Genomic DNA, 22,452 nt, shown 5'->3' on the forward strand with positions numbered 1-22,452 from the left:
ACGACTCCGTCATGATGCCGTGTTAGCACCTCATCGAAGCATTTTGTGGTTCTAAGCGCTATTTTTTAGTTTAATCTTTAAAAATTCATAACTTGACTTGTGTGTGTCGGATGTTTGTCATTTTGGTCTTGTTTTGTTTAGATAAATATTTCCTATTTTTCTAAATTGGTGTTGTGTCATTTTGCAGTGTTTTCATTAAGTTACTGTGTGAGTTGGCACAAATACTTTACACCTAGCACTCTGAAGTTAAGCCTACTGCTCTGCCAAGCTACCAAGGGGGTAAGCAGGGGTTAGCTGAAGGTGATTCTCTTTTACCCTGACTAGAGTGAGGGTCCTTGCTTGAACAGGGGGTAACCTGACTGTCAACCAAAGAACCCATTTCTAACAGTAGCCTACCCCCAGTTCTTGGAATCAGTTTCTGACTTGCTGTTTGTGTGTGAATGATCCCAGAGTATCTTTTCCCTCAGTTTTACATTGCTTTTACTTAGATCCATTTTATTTCATCTGTTTATGTTATAGTGACAAGTGGACTTGGACAAATACTTTCAGCAAAATGTAAAATTTTGTAAAATCACCCTGTGAAGTAAATTGTGGTTTGAAAAACTCCAGGAAAATGAGCATATTTCGTTCTGTATCATGAAAAGGCACGTGTTTAGACTGTTTGCAAATCCCTGGATGGCAAATTGTTATTCAAAGAGACAAGGGCTACCAAAAGGTATTTTCATGTGCCCCTAGTAAAGTGGTACTATGTGAACCCATGGCCTGTATGCTGGTGAATGAGTTACACCTGGAATTAGGACAACTTGGAGGGGTGGCTTCCCAGGGTGCCCTGAAAGCTCTTATTTCTGGGAATACTACTCTCAGAGGGAGAGTGCAGAGTCCCAGATGGAGGGACAGGAGGTGTAAACAGTTCACAGTGAGAGGACCTTTGGATCAGGGGTTGGCAGCTCTGAGAACAGAGCACCCCAAAACTGACCCTGGTGAAGCCACTTCCGACCTGGTAGTGCTACATGCACTGTCACAGAGGGCTGGAGACCTGCACCAGGCTGACCTGCACATGACACAGAATGTGTCACCCTTGAAGGGGGTTTCCTCTAAAAGTCCTGGCTGCCACGTACCTAGTCAGCATCAGGATACAGACCCCACGGTGAAAGGCCAGTCTCCTGATTCCATCCCTGAACTGGTGGGGTTCGGAGTAAAAGAAGGGTGCCTAACATTTAGGCTGTTGCTCCCCCTCATCTGCCCCGAGAAACCTCAGAGATCAGAGAAACCTGGATGGCCCTGGCCTACCTCTTGACACTGACAGCTGCAATAGCCTCTGTTGGTTGCTGTCCTTATGGGGCAGAGTTCTCCTTGGGTTGGGAACAGAAGTCTTATCCAAGGGGTGGACTTGTCCACATCAGTATTTTGGGCATGGCGGTACTGTCTGCCTACTGGGATGCATTTGTGAGCAGGTTAAAGTTTGGTGTTTCTCGGAGAGGGCCTACCAGTAGCCCAGGAGAGTGTTGACAGAGGGATTCAACTGAGTCCAGAGGGGCATGGAACTGACAAGAGCCACTACAGAAGAGACCCTTTGTACATGTTCTATCACGTGAGCAGGGAAACCTATCAAGTTATTGATTAGTCTACCCTGGCTTTTTAGTGGAGGGGGGTCATGTTGGACTTGGCCTTCTCTGCAGGGCCACACCCAAACAGTTTGCCTTCACCCTTCCTATTTTCTAAACCCGTTTTTGTTGGCTTTTGGGACTCTATACAATTTACCACTGCTAACCAGTGTGAAAGTGCTTGTGCTCACTCCTCTTAACATGTTAAAATTGGCCTACACCCAATTGGCACATTTAGTTTACTTATAAGTCCCCAGGAAAGTGATGCTACATTGTACCTAGGGCCTGTAAATTAGCTGCTAATAGTGGACCTGCATCACTTCTTGGGTCACGCACTAAAGTGGCATTTTTAAACATGCTATGGGTCTGCCGTAGCAGACTGTGTGCTGTTTTAAGCTGCCATTTCAACCTGATGAAATATACTCTTTTGCCTGGCCTAAACCTTCCTTTTTAAGGGTAGGCCCCAAACAGCTTATAGGGCAGGGTGCATGGTATTTTAAAAGTTTGCCGTGTACTTGTAAGTTTTGCATGTGCTGGTAGTGAAAAGCTCTTAAATTCATTTTTAATACTGCAAGGCCTACCTCTCCCTCAGAATAACCTTGGTTTACCTTATTACTTTTAATAAGTGATAATTTTTGTTTGGGAACAGGTAGAAATGTTTTATTTGGCGTTCAAGGAATTGTATTTTAAAACCCTCTTTAATGGTAAAGTTGGATTTTAAATCACACTTCTGAAAAGGCCACCTTCAGAAAGGTGTCATTTTCTTGTCCTATGTGATGCCTTCAGCCTTTATCCTAGATCACTTAACTAGGTGTAGTTGGCAGTCGGCCTTTGTGCGTTCCTCTAAGACAGTATCGCAAAAGGGCACTTGGTGTTGGCAAGATGGGCCATTCTGACCGGATCGAAAGAGTGGAGCTGTAACTCCACCATTTGCACTTCAAAGGAGCTGCCTCAAAACACACATAAATACCTTCACACTAGCCTTTGTGACATTCTGGGACCAAGGTGGGGAGGCAGGAAATTCTAGAACCACATATGTGGGTAAGTCGCGATGTTTCTCCCTCTTAAAAGTAAGCCTGGATGGGAATTTCCCCCAAAAAGAGGGCCGGTGATTATGGGAAAAGTCATTTTTGGGGTTTTAGGGTGATAAGTGTTTTTATTTTTAAAGGTGTGGGGTGGGTATGGGTTTTTGGGTGGCAAGGGAATCTATAGGGTTTAGGGTGGGTACGTGTTTTTGGGCAGCAAGGGAATTTTTAGAGCTTAGAGTGGGTTTGGGCTTTTTGGATGGCAAGGGAATTTTTAGGGTTTAGTTTGGTGTGGGTTTTGGGGAAGCAAGGGCAATTTTAGGGTTTAGGGTGGGTATTTATTTTGGGCGGCAAGGGAGTTTCTAGGGTGGGTATGGGATTTTGAGTGGGAAGGGAATTTATAGGGTTTAGGGTGGGTATAGGTTTTTGGGTAGCAAGGGAATTTTTAGAGTTTAGAGTGGGTATGGGTTTGTAGGTGGCAAGGGTAATTTTAGGGTTTAGGTTGGGTATGGGTTTTTTGAATGGCAAGAGTAACTTTAAGGTTTAGGGTGGGTATAGGTTTTAGAGTGGCAAGTGTAATAAAAGGGTTTAGGGTGGGTATGGGTTTTTACGTGGTGGGGGTATTTTAAAGTTTAGGGTGGGTATGAGGTTTTGGGTGGTAAGGACAATTTTAGGGTTTAGGGTGGGTATGAGATTTTGGGGTTTAAGGTGTTTTTTTAGTTTAGGGTGGATATGAGTTTTGGGGTTTTAAGGTGTTTTTAGGGTTTACGGTGGGTAGTGGAGGTGGTTGGATTGACGTATAGTCATTCAAATGACTGTATGTTGAAAAAATTCACTGAAAATGCCAAAGGTTACAGGGATTTTATAGTTAGAAAATAGAATTTAAAAAAACATAGACATTCACTGAAAAAAACAAAGGGTACAGGGACATTATAGTTAGGCTCACATTTTAAACGTACAAAACCATAGATATTCAGCTATTATAGTTAGAGTTATTTCAAGTAACTATAACTTGTACCCTAAGGTAACTATAATTCGTGCCCTCTCCAAGCTCTACTAATTACCCAAGATATTACAGCACTCATGACATCTATTAGAATACCATTGCCAATGTTAGTGTAACGTTTGCTGTAAAATTATTGATGATGTAACTGTGCATAGAAGGGGTTATAATTACTTTAGGGAACAAGTTATAGATACTTGAAATAACAACAATGGACAACAATGGACAACAATGGACAACAATGGACTCTGTGTTGGGACAGTGGAACTGGTTGCAGAGGGCCCGCTAGGGTTGCAGGTTCAATGGGCAGGGTGTGTACCCTGGGGGAATGGGGATAATGCTGTCAGGGTTTAGGAGCCCTCTGGGAACCTCCCCAATAGTCCAGGGTCACCTATAGCATTAGAGGCAGCCATGCTGGAGTGGAGAGGGGACGAAGATTGAACGGAGTTCCCCATTCAGAGGGTGGGGGGTTCTAGTGGTCAGAGGGGGCAGCCTGGCAGTGAGAGGGAGGATCTGGAGAAGTCCCTGAGGGGTGCTTTTGGTGGTGCAGGGCCTGTCAATTGGTCTTAGGCTCCGAAAGGAGAATCAGGAGGAGTGGGAAAAGGGTGCCACCACACCAGTCCTGTCTTCCATTTCACAGGTAAAAGAGCGTAACAGGTTTCCAGACTCAGGAGAGTTTGGTGCTTCTCAATAACACCAAGGTGAAGCAATAGTAGGGTCCAGAACGGTTCTCTGGACATCTTTAGGGGATCCTCGCACAGCCAGCAGAAGTAGGACCCAAACATCCTTGTCGTCTCTACCAGCAGGAAGGGCTTGGTCAGCCACCAGCTACACGACTCAGGAGACAGACAAATTGTGTCAGCAGAGTATTATGGTAGGGCTCATGCAGCCCTCCTGGAGGCTGGATGCCAAACCACCCTTCAGGTGAGACATGCTGTAAAAAGAGGGGGTGCATATCCAGGCCCCAGTTGGGGATGGGACAGGGGACACCATGGGTGTGTCATTGGTTGATTACGACAAAGACAGCCTAGACAAAGGCAAGGTGTGAGATGGGGAAGAACCTGTGGAGCCACATGTTGGGGAGTTCAGAGGCTGGGTCCAGCTAATGCTTTGCTGTGTATTAGACAGTGGAGGATCAGCAGAGGATGGCATCAGGGATACGGAGGCCACTGGCGAGGCAGCAAGCATCTGTATGGGTCACCAACTTTGGAGCCAGGTAAGGGCCAAAGGTATGGAGTGGCTTCAGAGATTGTGTCTATGGGTGTAACAACTGTGTGAAGGGGAACAGCTGCTTAAAGGTAACCGTGTATGATGTAGGTGTGGGATCAGACAGAATGGATGGGGGCACTAAGGAAGACAGGGAAGGCAACAGTGGGGTGGAAGCAGCAAAGGGAACAGTAAGGAGAAGGAGAGTGCAAAGAACAATAGGAGGAACATTTGGAGCAAAGAAAAGGCTGCAAAGAGGGGCCAGACAGTAAGGAGCTGAACATTAAGCGGCTGCCATACAAGGGGACGACAAAGCCCTTAGAGGCACACCTGATGTTAGCGACAAAAGAAAAAATGTGGAAGGTGGGTTATGGGGAGCTGTTTAAGCTCCTTCATAGTAAACTGCATTTCAAAGAGGGGTCAAAAGAAGAGGAATACAAGATAGCCAAGATACAGAAGATCCCACTGACAATAGAGAAGTGGACATTAGCGTTCTTAATGTACATTACCATTTACTACGAGAAATTCCCCAAATTTTGTGTGGCCTTGTTCAAACACATGGACATGATGTGCAAAGCTCAAATTACTTTTGGGGGTTATGAAGGCACTTGGCTTGGAATCCGGAAGCAAAATGGGGGAAACTTGACTCAGATCTTTGGCAGCATACCATGGGCCCTGCTGAGTTCAGTAAGATGATTTTTATGTCCAGTGGACTGCCAATTGTTTATAAAGTCTTTCAGGGGCACCACACCCAGGGAGTGGTAGGAAATACTTCAAAAGCTCAGGGTGAGCCCGTGGGAGCCTTCTGGGACTACAAGGGACTGTGTACTGGAGAGTACTGCAAGTTTAGGCATGAGTGCTCGGGTAGGTGCACACTTATCCATTGTTTTGGGCTGCAAGGATGGTCTAGGGACAAACTGTGGCATAATGGCAGCCTAATGCCAGCAGTCAAGGGTCATACCAACAGCAGCATCATTACAGCAATACAGGGGGCGAGGGCTATGAGGACCTGTTGAGAAAGACTCATACTCTGGTTAAATTGGACAGGTTTGAGTACTGGCTGGGGTCAGAGGAGGCAAGGATTTTGTAGAAGGGTTTTAGGTGAGGTTTTTGTTTGTGTTATGAGGTCCACCAGGTTTGCATATGGGCAGATGATTTGCAATCCGCAAAGGAACACAGGGAGGCAGTGCAGGAAAAGCTAGACAATTAAGTTGCGAAGTTAGAGTAGTGGACCCATTTAAGGAATAGCCAATGGAAACTTGATTGTTTCACCTATTGGGGTGGTGCGTAAGAAGGAGCATGAATAATTTCAGCTAATACAGCATTTGTCTTGCCATGAAGGCATATCAGTATCTTATTTCATTTTGGATGAAATGGAATCAGGGTCCTATTCTTTAGTGGATGCGGCCATGTCACTGGTGGTGTCAGCAGGACCAGGAGCACAGATGGACAAATGTGAGGTGAAGTAAAATTTTCGGCTGCTTTTGGTACTTCCGCATGACTTTCAACTATTGGGTATGCACTTTGACAAGAGATGGTACGTAGATAAGGCTCTACCAATGGAATGTTCAATCTCATGTGCACTGTTTGAGTGTTTCAGTTCCTTCCTGCAATGGGTCGTTACATGGCATATGGGCCACGTGTTGGTGACATAATACCTAGATGATTTATTTTTTGTGGAGGCACATGCTCAGTAGATTGCCAGCGTGTGCTGGTAAGGTTCCAGGAGCTCATGGGTGATTTGGACGTGCCCCTGGCACCTGAGAAGACAGTGCGTTCAAGTATGGTGCTGTCCTTCTTGGGAATTTAAATTGATTCAGTTAAAATGGAGGTGAGAGTGCCACTGGATAAAAAGAAGGCAATACAGGAATTGTTGCTGGACATGCTAGCAAGGGAGAAGTGAGAGTGAGGAAGATTCAGGTGCTACTGGGACACGGATTTTACATGTAGGGTGGTCAGGGTAGGAAGGACACTTTGCAGGAGTCTGATGATGGTACTCTCAGGGACATAATTTCTGCACCATCATGTGCGCATGTCTGAGGGGGTTAGGAGGACCTCAGGATGTAGATTTTTTTCTCTTGGATTCCTTCAATGGGATTCCATTAACCAAGCAGGAAGACCTAGATTGGGATGTACAGATACTCTCAGATTCTGCAAGAGGTTTGGGGTTTGGTTTGTACTGGCAGGGGCAGAGGAAGAGGAGCATAGAGGAAGGGCTGGCGGCATGGAAATCAGGGTGCAGAAGCATTGCGTTTTGGATCTCTTTCCTTTAGTGGGGCTCTGATGTTGTGGGGAGCAGAATTGGCACACGGGTGAGTTATGTTCCAGGTGGGCAACATGGTGCTTGTGAAGGTAGTAAACAGACAATTGGCAAGAGATGCACAGGTCTTGAAATCGGTGCATGTTCTGATGTTGGGCTGCCTGCAGCATGATATAACTCAGGCCGTGGCATGTTCTGGGGAATTGGATAAGGACATTGCACATGCTTTGTCCAGTTTGCAGTGGGGGAGAATCCACAGGCTGGTCAAGGAAACAGACAGATGCAAGATCCCAAACGGGCAGAGTTGTGTTCAGTAGGGCACACACGATGTTACAGCTGGTGATAAGGTACCTGGACAGAGTATGATCAGGTGTAAGAGGTATATTTGGCATCAGGAGTGCAGCACAGGGCAGCAAGGTGGCATAGAATGGAGGACGTGGTCCAATTTATTTTGGACTTGACATAGAGGGCTCTGTCGTGGGTGTCAATAGCTGTTAAACATTCAGGTAGCACCTTTATGGGGAAGCTGTTGTGAGGTTATGCCTCGTCAGCGGGGGAACTGGGCCAGAGGATGCTTGAGAGCTGCTTCAGAGTTGGCTAAGGGAGCAGGGTAACTTGAGGAACCTTCGGAGGCCACTGACATGGAGTTTGCCTTGTATGGTGCTGCAACAATTACCTAGGATCTGCAGAGGAGCGGAAGAGGTTTGCCTGTTTTCCACTTACGTCCTGGATGTTACTTGGAGCTTTCCACATGTCTGAGATGCTGAGCTGCAGGGGTTGAGGGGGAATTATGTGGGATGATATTACAAGAAGGGAAAACTGGTTCGTGATAGGGCTGTGCAGCTCCAAAATTGATCAGAGACCTTAGGGTAAGAATTTCGTGTTGCATGCCCTTCCAATGTCGGACTGATGCGCATTGGCATGGGGTAACTGGTAGGTAGTTCACTGCAGGGCAGCAAGTGGAGAAGTGTTCCGACGCTAGTCAGGGGAAAAGGTCACAGCATTCCAGCTCCTTTCAGTTTTGCGCAAAGCTCTTACAGTGCTTAGTGTACCTGTGGCTGATTATGAAACCCATTCTTTCCTCATTGGCGCGCATTAGCGCTGCGACAGAGGTGGGAAATGGAGACTGGGCACAGCGGACATCAAGCAGTTGGGATGGTAGCCTCCCAATCACATTCAGTGATATGTGTTCACTGCCTTGGGGGGGTGGGAGGGTAGTGGTTCAGGGCTTTCTGTCTGAATATTTACTGCTGTTTTTGTTTCATGTTCGGTTTTGGCCTGGCTGAGGTTCAAGTGGCCATTTGAGTAGTTGGTCATTCATTCATCAAGTGGGTGGAGCGGCAAGCAGTGCAGAGGGGCTTTCAGGCTCAATTTAGGATGAGATGGCAAGAATTGACTCTGTGTTTGACTGGCATTTGGAGGGAAGTAGGTGTTGAGATGATTTGATTCTCCACCTGGGGTGGAATGATCTTTGCTTGAGAAAGGTGTGGTTTGAATAAGGGCAATGAAAACGGATTGTACACAAAGGCACAGTGGTCAGGTTGCTTTGTTCTTTGTTCAGGGTTTGTGCCCCCCAGACAGTGGCGGGGGCCAAGAAGCTATCGGCACTCGATAGAGATCGCAGGAATGTGAATAGAGAGATGAGTCAATTTTGCATGGGTCTTGGGGCATCAAGTATGACAGTACAGAGTTCTTTCGGAGTGATGGTGTTTATCTTTCAAGGGTAAGTATGGAATTGTACCTGCAGGAATTGAGGGACGTGATGGCTAGGACTTTGAATATTCATAGGTACAGGAGTTGGCACCAGGAGATTGACTCAGGTGTTGGGGGCAGAAAAAGTCATCAGGTGCCTTTTTCTGGGTGGCAGTGGCCTGGAATATTTTGCAGGAGATCAATGGTTAAGCATATGAAGTTTTAGTTGCTTAGAGGTTAGTACTTGCAATCATAGGCTGTAGCGGAAAGTTACTTTTTAAAGTGTTGAGAAAATTAAAGCTGAAAATGTTGAAAGGAGTTACAATAGCAATAAGATATTTGCAGGGAGGGGTATGTGGGTGGGTCCCTATGGGGTGGGGTTGGATATTGGATAGTTTATTTGATGTATAGCAGGTTTTCTGAGGTGATTTGCCTAGGAATAAGTTGTAATTTGCGCCTGTTTCAATAAAGCCTACTTTTTCATACTATAAAATGGTCAGTGGTCTGTGCTGCGCCCCTCTCTCCCGAAGATACGCCTTGTGTGCTCCTCTAATAGATGCAATATCAATCATTGCAGTGACTATTGAAGCACAGGCGTTTCAGGTTCAGAGCTCAGATGATTCCGGACATATAAATCACCCTGCCAAAGAAATCAGGGACAAACAATATCCACACTGTCTTGTTAAATTAAGTAAAAAAACATAGGTTGCAGCTGTGAACTCCCTCTTGAAAGCGGTTTGTGAAGGTGGGAGCGCGATAGCTCTTTCGTAACACCTGATGAATTAATGTGGTTTAGTACAAAAAGCTGAATATATTGTAATTAATGAGAACGCTGGCCATGCCACATGTTTGATATGAGCAACTCGATGGGCGGTGTTCCTTCGATGCGCAATTAGTTATTCAACAGGCAAAAACAGTAGAGAGCTTCAGAGGGTGCTGGCCTGAAACCGACAAGCCGACTAGTGCGTTTCCTTCCCGGACCTTCAGGGTGTGTAAACAGTTTAACTCGGAACGGCTTCGCTGGTTGTATTAGAACTAATGATAATTGTAGTGGAAAGGAAACCTATATCCCGCGGGTCCGGCCGGCGTATTCGGAAAACTGTTAGGAAAGTCTTCAGACTTCCGCCGTGCTGTAATTTCATTATCGGGGAATCCGAGGTGAAAAATGGTGATAGTACTCTGTGAAAAGGCAGAGCTTGCAAATTATCCACAGTGACTATAATAATTGAGGGCAAAGGGTCAAAATTTACGTCAAAATTCAGGACAAAAGCTCAGTTTTACGGAGGCATCCTTGGAGAAGGTATTTATTACCCCACTGTTTACCGTTGCATTGAATTACTATATTATGTATTATGATATGTATTCACTGTTCTTTCTATGTGAGTGCATCTAGACATATTAAATTTAAGTGGCAAATTGTGTCCTTGCTCAGTGGTAACCGGATGCCCTTGAGCACACTGCCAAGGTCATCACTACTACTCACTCTTTCTTAAAACAAAGTAACCGCAAAATCTGGACTGTGTTTCTGATTCAAGTAATTTTTCCACCTTCTGTTAGTTAAGGCAAGTTGAACAATAACATTGAGCTAACCTCGCCGTTCATTAAACATGAAACCTAAATACATAATTGATCCTACCTTCAGCATCTATCCTCGCTCAACCATGGCAGCTGAGGTGTAGAGCAGGATCCTGGGGGAGCTGGCCCTAAAGAGGTTGTAAGAAATGGCGATATTTAAAAGGTTATGAGTGCAAAGCAGGCTACACTGGGCTGCCCTCTGCAGAGCAAGGGGCAGTAAGCTAGCTCATGTTGTCAAGTGTGAAAAAGAAGCAAAGATCAAAATGTAGGGCGCAGCAAAGAAGAGTTATGTAAAAAAAACTGCTTCTGTTCCAGAAGGGTAGCCAGAGCTGTGTGATAGGCTGCACAGAGCTGGGACTGAGAAAGGCTTTGCAACAGGAATCAAACAAAAAAGATTGCAAGTCTCTGTCCATGGTTGTGTAGCGTAGGCTCTCATTATCCTAATGAGACTACTGGATGTGGGTGGCAGAATCACTTGCACGGTGGGGGACTGAGTCTGAACCCACTACAGGTGACACCTGTCGGCCTAATCTGGGTTTTGTTCCCGCTAACAAGCAGTGCCTCATCTCTATCCAAGAGCAGGGATGATTGGGCAACCGAGCGCATGACACAATTGACTGCTCAAGGAAATCGTGGTCACTCAGATCTCATCCGTTTCTCTAAAATATTTGACGGAACAACTAGGTCCTAAACAACGATTGCCTAAACCACTACTACTAATCAACTAAATAGTCTCTACAACTAAGTACCGAACAACTGCTGTCTAAACAATGATTTTTGCCTCAATAACGATTGCCTTAACAACTAATTTTAAGGTAAGTTTTTCTTAGTTCATGACTTTGTGTGAACATATGTAAGAGGCGGGGTGCTAATTTGGCAGCTTCAAGCTTATAAAGCTCTATGGGCAGTACATTGGGGGCCATCCATTTGCCGGGTTTTAAGTCGCAGATAACCTGCACAATCTCTGCTTCTGTGAGGTCTTGCTCTAGGAAGGCTCTATCAGATTGCGAGCCACCTTTGAGGCATGGCTAGGAGCGCCAAGAGAAAAGTTGCATGTACTAGGCTGCAAAGGTGTTCGCCGCATCTTCCCTGCCCCTCAACCAATGTCCACTGTCAGTCAGTATTTCCAGGACCCACGGCTTGCCTTCTTCCCTCTTATCGAGCTAGGCCAAAAGTTTCCTGGCCCTGTCTCCTACCTGGCATACTCATTGTTGAGCTGCTAGATGACTGGTGTTAGAAATGGGGTCTTTGGTTGGCAGTCAAGTTACCCCCGTCCAAGCAAGGACCCTCTATCTAGTCAGGGTAAGTCACACACAATCCAAATTATCCTGTTCCCACCTTCTGGTAGCTTGGCAATGAGCAGTCAGGCTTAACTTAGAAGGCAATGTGTAAGGTATTTGTGCAATAAATCATACAGTAACACTATGTAGCACCACAAAAATACATCACACAGTGTTTAGAAAAATACTTAATATTTATCTGGATAAATGCAGGTCAAAACGATTAAAGACGCAATAAGTAAATGTTGAAATATCACTGAAAAGTGATGTAAAGTGTCTTAAGTCTTTTAAAAACAAACAAAGGGGGTTATTCTAACTTTGGAGGAGGTGTTAATCCGTCCCAAAAGTGACGGAAAAGTGACGGATTTACCACCAGCCGTATTACGAGTCCATTATGTCCTATGGAACTCGTAATACGGCTGGTGGTATATCCGTCACTTTACCGTCACTTTTGGGACGGATTAACACTCCTCCAAAGTTAGAATAACCCCCAAAGTCTCTTTCAAGCACAAAGTACCTGGTTTGCATGAAAAATCCCAGCAAAGAACTGCAGAGGAGGAGAAGCATGGAAACAAAGGGGTGTGCGTCAATATCTCGGGCCGCACACAGTGATGCGTCATTTAGTTTTCACGCAGGGACGGAAGTGCGTGGATTTCTGGCGCTCGGTCGTCAACCCTTTTCGGGTTGTGGGGTTTTCAGATGCCCTGGGGACAATGCGTGGATTTCCTGTGCTGGCAGGATGAAGTCACAGGAGCTGCGTCGAGCCGGTGGCCGTTGGTTAAATTTTCTACTGCACAGCAGGCACTGCATCTATTCTTCTCTGGAAGTAGGGCTGCGTCATTCTGGCTCAGCTGTGCATCGATCCAGTGGGCCGTGTGTCGAAATTTCCGGTCACTACGCTGGCACTGCATTGATCTTCTCGTTGCGAAGTTGGGCTGCGTCGTTCTGGTTCAGCATGCAGTGAAATTTTCACCACAGTGCAGGCTGTGCGTCGTTCCTGGCAAGCTTTGCATAAAATTTGGCCACACAAGGAGTCCTTCTTGTAGAGATTGAGGCTCTCATTACAACATTGGCGGTCAAAGCCGCTTACCACCGTGCAGAAGACCGCCAACACACCACCGCGGCTGTGGAATTCCACCACAGCTATTATGACCCACAGTTCGGAATCCACCAAAAGTCAGACACCCACACAAGTCTGCCACACCAAAGGTCAGTGATAAACTGGCAAAAACAAAACCTCCACCATCACGGCAACAGAAATACGCCCACACTATCACGACACACGAATCCATGCAGCGGTCTTTCAACCGCGGTATTCCATTGGCGGTACACACCGCCGCGCTCAAAATACACCCACTCTTACAAAACACTGCCACATTGGACAATTCCAAATACACACACCTGATACACATACACACACCACTCCCACACACTCAATACGCTATAAAACACACACCCACATCACTCACAAACCCTTACGACAACATTACAGAGAGAAGGCCAGAGAGAGACACTACAAACAACTGCCAAGCATCCACAGCAACACAACACCATCACCCACAGAACTTCCACGCACCTCACACAGCACCCCACTACATATCAGCACACTTATCACCACACACACCACCCCACACATCACCTACACCACCCCATGGCACGGCAAAGACACCCCAGGTTCTCGGAGGAGGAGCTCAGGGTCATGGTGGAGGAAATCGTCTGGGTAGAGCCACAGCTATTCGGATCACAGGTGCAGCACACCTCCATAGTTAGGAAGATGGAGCTATGGCAAAGAATAGTGGACAGGGTCAACGCAGTGGGACAACACCCAAGAAATCAGGAGGACATCAGGAAGAGGTGGAACGACCTAGGGGGATGGTGCGTTCCGTGGTCTCCAGACACCACCTGGCGGTTCAGCGGACTGGCGGCGGACCCCCACCTCCTCCCCGACAACTAACAACATAGGAGGAGCAGGTCTTGGCGATTCTGCATGCTGAGGGCCTCGCAGGAGTAGGTGGAGGAATGGACTCTGGTAAGTCAAACCTTTAACTACTTCATCCCCTACCTGTCTGCATGCTATCACCTACCCCCACCCTCACCCTCACCCCCATCACGCCTACTCCTCACAAATGTCCCACTATCACAAACCACACATCCCAACACCAGGCCCTGCATGCAACACCAAAGCATGGACACCCATCCCTAAAGCATGCCCACTGCACATACCCATACACCCCCCTAAAACACCATCACACAAGGTCCCACACAGGAATGCTAGCACTGGGGTACACGGTCACCCACCCATTGCACATCTTAACACACACAGATGCAATAATCATGCCTTTATACCCCTGCAGGACCCCTACCCAACGTCACTGGACAGGAGGGTCCACACATGTCCACACCACCAACAGAAGAGGCCCACAGTGATGACAGCACCTCTGACCAACAGGATCTAGATGACCAGCCCGGCCCATCGGGGACCTCAGGACAGTCGGTTCCCCTGATACAGTCACAGGCCACCACAGAGCTTCCCCACTCTGGAAACACCAGCACAGCACCCACCCAGCGGGCCCATACCTCCGTCCCCAGGACACGTCAATCAGCAGTGTGTCCACCACTACAGGGTACCCAGGCTAACCCACCACCCCAACAACAACAGGGACCTGGGGGCAGTGGTAGTGGGCACACAGTCCAGGGGACGGGGACCCAGAACACAGGGGAACTGGGAGGGCTGCTGTGCGACAGGGGGCGGACAGGCCCAGGGAACCCACTCTCCACGAGGCCCTCTCCTCCATCATGGGAGCATACCACCACTCCCAGGAGACGATGGCAACAGTACTGGCCAAGTTTCAGGAGACCCAGCGCCTGCAGGAGGAACAGTATATGGCCTTCAGGGAGGAACTCAGAACCATAAATTCCACCCTGGGCACCATCATAGGGGTGCTGAAGGAAGTACTCAACACCAGGAGGGACACTGTGGCACTACAAGGGGCCCCTGACATTAGCCTGGACGATGAACTGCCCACCACCTCCGCCGGCACTAGTGGACAGGAGGCACCGCCACAGGACCACCACACCAGCAGCCCACCCCCTGCAGAGGGAGAACCACCTCGCAAACGGTCTCTGAGATCCAGGAACAAGACAGAGAACGATGCCAAGACCCCCGCCAAAAAATGAGACCACCCTGATTGTCATCCTACTGTCCCACTTTGACACCCTGTCCATCCATAAACTGCCCCAGCTCCACTTCCTATGCCCATTTGGGCAATGCACCTGTGAGACTAAAAGACTGGACTCTGCCATGGACATTCCTCCGCCATCACCCCTCACCATTTTGCTACCCCCTCCAATTTTCAATCAATCAATCAATCATAACATTTATAAAGCGCACTATGTACCTGTCAGGGTTTCGAGGCGCTGGGGGGGGGGGGGGCGAAAGGAGAGGTGCTGTTAGCGTTCATAGAGCCAAGTCTTGAGGAGTCTCCTGAAGGTGAGGAGGTCCTGGGTCTGACGTAGCGAGGTGGGGAGAGAGTTCCAGGTCTTGGCGGCGAGGAAGGAGAAGGATCTGCCGCCAGAGGTCTTGCGCTGGATTCGGGGGACGATGGCGAGGTGGGAAGAGCGGAGTTGACGTGTGGGGACGTAGAAGCTGAGTCTGTTGTTGAGGTAGGTGGGCCCGGTGTCGTGTAGAGCCCTGTGAGCGTGGGTGAGGAGTTTGAAGGTGATCCTTTTTTCCACAGGGAGCCAGTGGAGGTCCTTCAGGTGCGGGGAGATGTGGCATCGGCGGGGTATGTCGAGGATCAGGCGGGCGGATGCGTTCTGGATGCGCTGGAGTCGTTTGATGTCTTTTGTTGGGATGCCTGTGTAGAGTGCGTTGCCGTAGTCAAGACTGCTAATGACGAGGGCTTGGGTTACCGTCTTTCTGGTTCCTGTTGGAATCCACTTGAAGATTCTACGGAGCATTCGGAGGGTGATGAAACAGGAAGAGGAGACGGCGTTGACCTGTTTGGACATGGTGAGAGCGGAGTCGAGGATGAATCCGAGGTTTCTTGCGTGGTTGGCTGGGGAGGGTGGTGGTCCGAGGGCAGTGGGCCACCAGGAGTCGTTCCAGGCCGAGGGGGTGCGTCCGAGGATGAGGACTTCCGTCTTGTCGGAGTTGAGCTTCAATCGGCTGTTGTTCATCCACTCGGCGATGGCTTTTAGTCCCTCGTGGAGGTTGGTTTTGGCGGTGAGAGGGTCTTTGGTCAGGGAGAGGACGAGCTGGGTGTCGTCGGCGTAGGAGATGATGCTGAGGTTGTGTTGACGGGCCACTTTTGCGAGGGGGGCCATGTAGACGTTGAACAATGTTGGGCTGAGAGAGGAGCCTTGGGGGACGCCGCAGATGAGGTTGGTGGCTTTGGAGCGGAAAGGGGAGAGCCGGACTCTCTGGGTTCTGTCGGAGAGGAAGGATGAGATCCAGTTGAGGGCTTTGTCTTGGATGCCGGCTTCGTGGAGGCGGGTCAGTAGGGTGCGGTGGCATACTGTGTCGAAAGCGGCTGATAGGTCGAGGAGGATGAGGGCTGAGGTTTCGCCATTGTCCATTTGTTGTCTGATGTCATCAGTGGCGGCGAGGAGTGCGGTCTCAGTGCTGTGGTTTCGTCTGAATCCAGATTGGGAGGGGTCTAGGATGGAGTTGTCTTCTAGGTAGTGGGCGAGCTGGGTGTTGACGATCTTCTCAATGACTTTCGCTGGGAAAGGGAGGAGAGAGATCGGTCGGAAGTTTTTGAGATCGTTGGGGTCAGCCTTGGGTTTCTTGAGGAGGGGTTGGATTTCTGAGTGCTTCCAGCTGTTCGGAAAGGTGGCTGTGTTGAAGGAGAGGTTGATGATCTTGCGGAGTTTGGGGGTGATGGTGGTGTTGGCTTTGTTGAAAACGTGATGTGGGCATGGGTCCGTGGGAGAGCCTGAGTGGATGGAATTCATGGTTGTTAGGGTTTCGGCGTCGTCCACTTGGGTCCAGGTGGTGAGGCGGCGGTCGTGGGCGGAGTCGTCAGGGGTGGGGTCTGGCGGAGGTGCGGTGTTGAAGCTGTCGTGGATGGCTGCGATTTTCTGGTGGAAGAAGGTGGAGAGGTCGTCGCAGAGTTTCTGGGAGGGTGGGACGTCGTTGATGTTGGCGTTCGGGTTGGAGAGTTCCTTCACGATGCTGAAGAGTTCTTTGCAATCGTGGGCGTTGTTGTTGAGGCGTTCAGTGAAGTGAGCGCGCTTGGCGAGTCGGATCCGTTGGTGATGATCACAGTTGGCGTCTTTGAGGGTGGCGAGGTTGTCGGGTGTGCGCTCGAGGATCCATTTCTTCTTGAGCTTCTGGCAGGTGCGTTTGGAGGTGGTCAGTTCTTCCGTGAACCAGGCTGGTTTTTTCTTTCCTTGGTTGATGGTGGGTTTCATGAGTGGAGCTAAGGTGTTGGCGCAGTCGAGGATCCATTGATGGAGTTGGTGGCGGCGGCGCTCGGGTCGGAGGAGTCGAGTGGAGGGTTTTTGGCGAGGGAGCTGGTTAGTTGTTCTTTGGTGACTTTTCTCCAGCGGCGGTGAGGCGGTAGAGGGATGCGGTGGTGTTCGGTGTTTCTCTTGAAGGAAAAGTGGACGCAGTGATGGTCGGTCCAGTGGAGTTCGGAGGTGTGGCTGAAGGAGATGTGGTTGCTTGAGGTGAAGAGGGGGTCAAGCGTGTGACCGGCGATGTGGGTGGGAGTGTTGACCAGTTGGCGGAGTCCGAAGTTGAGGAGGTTGGTGGTCAGCGAAACGGTGTTGGCGTCGTTGTTGTTTTCCAGGTGGAAGTTTAGGTCTCCCAGGAGGATGTAGTCTGGAGATGCCAGGGCGTGGGTGCTTATGAGGTCGGAGATGGTGTCGCTGAAGGGGGCTCTTGGTCCTGGAGGGCGGTATATGAGGGTTCCTCTGAGGGTCGTGTTGGGGTCCGTGTGGATCTGGAAGTGGAGGTGTTCGGCTGTTGTGAGAGCGTCGTCCGTGTGGGTGTGAATCTTGAGGGTAGACTTGTGGGCGATGGCTATTCCTCCGCCGACTCCGTTGGTTCGATCTCTTCTGGTGATCTTATATCCGTCCGGTATGGCGATGGCGATGTCAGGGGCCGAAGAGTCGTTCCACCAGGTTTCGGTCAGGAAGACCACGTCTGGGGCGGTGGTGTCGAGCAAGTCCCAGAGTTCGAATTTTGAGCACTAAAATAAACACCCTTAAAGCACAAAACAATCTGGAGTCTGTCTGTGATTTTGGAACACTGTATTAGCAATAACTGTGGCAAAATCTCTTTCATTTGTAATGTCAACATACCTATGTCACACAGCTCTGGTCCATGAGGAATCAAAGCAGGTGTCACACAGTGGGACCCACATCTGTGAAATCGTAAGGGAAAGTGACATCTCAGTGACCATACACCGGGTGAAAAAGACAGACAGTAGAGAGGTAGTAGTGTTTAAGTAAATGTAGTAGGCAGGTTTGTATTCTTACCTGTGTCTCACTGGAAATATTGCTGGATCACTGAGTCCCTGTTGTCCATGTCTTCTTCCTCTGCTTCCTCGTCTTCACTGTCCACAGGCTCCACAGCTGCAACAACACTGCCATCTGGACCATCCTCCTGCAGAAAGGGCACCTTTTGTCGCAAAGCCAAGTTGTGAAGCATACAGCAGGCCACGATGATCTGGCACACCTTCTTTGGTGAGTAGAATAGGGATCCACCTGTCATATGGAGGCACCTGAACCTCGCCTTCAGGAGGCCGAAGGTGCGTTCAATCACCCTCCTAGTTCGCCCATGTGCCTCATTGTTGCATTCCTCTGCCCTTGTCCCGGGATTCCTCACTGGGGTCAGTATCCATGACAGGTTGGGGTAACCAGAGTCACCTGCAAATGGCGAGGGACAACTGTTAGACACACACTAACCTGGAGGGATATCCCCAGACCCAGACAACCATTCTCACTGACTAGCTTCCAGGTGCTCACCTAATAGCCACACACGGTGCCTCTGGAGTTGACCCATCACATAAGAGATGCTGCTATTCCGCAGGATGTCAGCTTCGTGCACTGAGCCAGGGAACATGGCATTCACATGGGAGATGTACTGGTCTGCCAAACATACCATCTGAACATTCATAATTCAAACTCTTCCGGTTTCTGTACACCTGTTCACTCCTGTGGGGGGGGGACCAAAGCTGCATGTGTCCCATCAATGGCACCTATGATGTTGGGGATATGTCCCAGGGCATAGAAATTACCTTTCACTGTAGGCAAATCCTCAACCTGAGGGAAAACGATGTAGCTCTGCATGTGTTTCAGCAGGGCAGACAACACTCTTGACAACACATTGGAAAACATAGGCTGGGACATCCCAGATGCTATGGCCACTGTTGTTTGAAATGACCCACTTGTAAGGAAATGGAGCACTGATAGCACCTGCACTTGAGGGGGGATTCCGGTGGGATGGCGGATAGCTGACATCAGGTTTGGCTCCAGCTGGGTACACAGTTCCTGGATTGTGGCAAGGTCAAGCCTGTATGTGATTATTACGTGTCTTTCCTCCATTGTCGACAGGTCCTCCAACGGTCGGTACACCGGAGGATGCCGCCATCTCCTCACATGTCCCAGTGGACGGTGCCTATGAAGCACAACAGCGAGCACAGAGTCAAACAACTCAGAGGTACGTACCCACAGCTTACACAGAACACCATTCATACACAAAAAGTGGCCTGTGTGTGTGTTGAGTCTAGGCCTAGGTATGTGTGACGCAGTTGAAAATGAAGCCATGTGGGCCCCTAAAATGGCGGCTGCCTGACCTGTAAAGTGGGACAATGGGATGTGAGGTAACTGCGCTGGCGTTGTACACCGTCGCGGTAGGCGGTCGAAGACCGCGGCACAATGCTGCATTGGTTAACATTGGACCCTATGGGTCACAGGAGCCAATGACAATGATAACGGTGACGGTACGCACCGCCGCGGACGTGACCGCCATTTTCTATCTGTTCAATCACTCGATACCTGATCTTCGACAGGAGAGGACCTACACTGCAAGTGCTGCAGTGACCTCGGTCTGGAAGAGACAATGGATCGAGTGTCTGGGTAAAGGGGCCCTGCCTTCACATCGGAGGAGTTGGAGAATCTTGTGGATGGGGTCCTCCCCCAGTACACGCTACTCTACGGTCCTCCAGACAAACAGGTAAGTACACTGGGAGGATGCTGTATGGGCTATGCCTGTGTGGAGAGGGGTGGATGTCAGAAGGAAGGGGGGAGAGTGCGGCGTGCATGAAATGACGGTGAGTGCATGTGCCACATGGCAAGGGTAGGGATGGGGGCCAATCACTTTGACGGTGCAGTTAGTAATAACTTTCTCTTCCCCCTGTACAAATCATGTAGGTCAGCGCCCACCAGAAAAAAGATATTTGGCGTGCCATCGCCAAGGACATCCGGACCCTGGGGGTCTACTACAGACAGAGCACCCACTGCCGGAAAAGATGGGAGGACATTCGCCGCTGGAGCAAGAAGACGGCGGAGACTCAGCTGGGGATGGCCTCCCAACGTGGGGCATCAGAGGGGCCCGTCGCATCATGACCCCCCTGATGTTCAGGATCCTGGCGGTGGCGTACCCAGAGGTGGATGGGTGCTTGAGGGCATCACAGCAGCCAAATGGGGGTGAGTACACTCGCATTCTGCTGACTTAGCGCGCAGTGTAGGGGTCTGGGTGGGGGAGGTGGGCTGTCGGTTTTCCTAGGCCAGGGCGAGTTCCGTAGGCAAGGTCCCTCCGTAAGGCAGGCCATGTGGCACCCCAGCCCACCTCTGTAGAGTGCCAAGTACACCTAGTCATGCCCCTGTGTCATCTATGTGTGCAGATGTCGTCCTTTGCCTTGTAGGCCATTTCCCAGGAATTGAACAGAGGAGCCCAAGAGCGTGGCATAGTGCAGGGGGCTTCTGTGTCTGTCGTGTCCGCCAACGGTAGCGGTAATGCATGCACTCAACATGTCTTTCTTCTGTCGTCGTCCCCTTTTTGTGGTCTCCCTGTTCTTGTGTGCATTAGCATCACCAGGCGGAGGAGCAGTGGCACCGGAGCACGAGGGAGCTGCATCCCACATGGCCATGGAGAGCCACACTACGGACTCGGAGTTCACCAGTGGGACGGAGGGCGAGGGGAGCACCACGGCGGGGACAGGAGCTGAGACCAGTGACACGGACTTGTCCTCTGATGGGAGCTCCCTTGTGGTGGCGGCAACATCTGTGCCCCCCATCTACAGATACAGCCGCCACCCCCCCTTCCAGCACCGCCCTCCCAGCAGCCCCTCAGCCTTCACCCCGTGCCTGCTTACCCGGGAGGGTGGGCATCACCTTCGCCCCAGGCACCTCAGGCCCTGCCCCAGTCAGCCCTGCTGCCCTCAGTGAGGAGGCCATTGACCTCCTCAGGTCCCTCACTGTTGGGCAGTCTACCATTTTGAATGCCAACCAGGGTGCAGAAAGGCAGTTGCAACAAACAAATGCATTCCTGGAGGGCATTCATTCTGGTCAGGCAGCCCTTCAGCAAGCTTTTCAGACTCTGTCCTCAGCACTTATGGCAGCCATTGTCCCTGTGTCTAGACTCCCCCCTCCAACTTCCTCCACCCCGACCCAATCCCCTGTACCTCAGCCTATCCCAAGCACACCTACAGACCAGCATGCACACACGTCAACACACAAGGGAAGCTCAGGCAAACATAAGCACCACACATCCCACAGGCACTCACGCAAGCATCACACACATGCAGACACACCAACATCCACTGCCTCCACTGTGTCCCCCTCCTCCTCGTCTCCTTCCTCCCTCCCTGCCTCGTCTACATTCACACCTGCATGCACTACCTCTACAGCCACTACGTCCCTCTCCAGCACACCCACCACCACACCACGCTCACATGCAGTCACCATCCCCACTACTATTCGCACGTCCCCTGTGTCCTCTCTCAGTGTGTCTATGACGCCCCCTCTGAAGATACACAAACGCAGGCACACATCCGCCCAACAGCCATCGACCTCACGACAGCCTCCAGCGCATGCACCTTCACCCAAAGTCAGCAAACGAACACCTCCTACAACCACAACCTCTTCCTCCACTCCCAAACCCCCTCCAGCTACCCGTCCCAGTGTCTCCCAAAAACTTTTCCTGTCCAACCTTGAACTCTTTCCCACACCTCCCCCACCCCGTCTGTCTCATAGGTCCTGAACTAGCACCTCAGCCACAACATCTCAGGGACCAGTGGTGCCTGTAGTCACCGGAATCTGGAGTGCACCGGCCACAACGGCAGCCAGTGTGGCACGGAGCCACAGCACAGACAGTCCCCCACCTGTGAAGCATCAGAAGTTGGCCAGTGCCCGGAGGGAGAGGGGGAAGACTTCAGCCACCAAAGCCGCTCCCAGGGGTCCAGGTGGGAGTGTGGAGTCAGCTGTGATACCTTCTAAGGTGGGGAAGGGCCATTTGAAACCCGCCAAATCTGGGAAGAGCAGCACGGCAGAGAAAACCGCCATCATCCCCCCTGCCCAGGAGGCCACCGCCAGCACAAGCCCAGCTGCCCAGGAGGCCACCACCAGCACCAGCCCAGCTGCCCAGGAGACCATCACCAGCACAAGCACAGCTTCCCAGGAGGCCACCGCCAGCACAAGCCCAGCTGCCCAGGAGGCCACCGCCAGCACAAGCCCAGCTGCCCAGGAGGCCAGCACAAGCCCAGCTGCCCAGGAGGCCACTTCCAGCACAGGCCCAGCTGCCCAGGAGTCCACCTCCAGCACCAGCCCAGTTGCCGAGGAGGCCACCGTCAGCACA

Source organism: Pleurodeles waltl, chromosome 6, assembly GCF_031143425.1.
Source record: "Pleurodeles waltl isolate 20211129_DDA chromosome 6, aPleWal1.hap1.20221129, whole genome shotgun sequence".
NCBI classification, from domain to species: Eukaryota; Metazoa; Chordata; class Amphibia; order Caudata; family Salamandridae; genus Pleurodeles; species Pleurodeles waltl.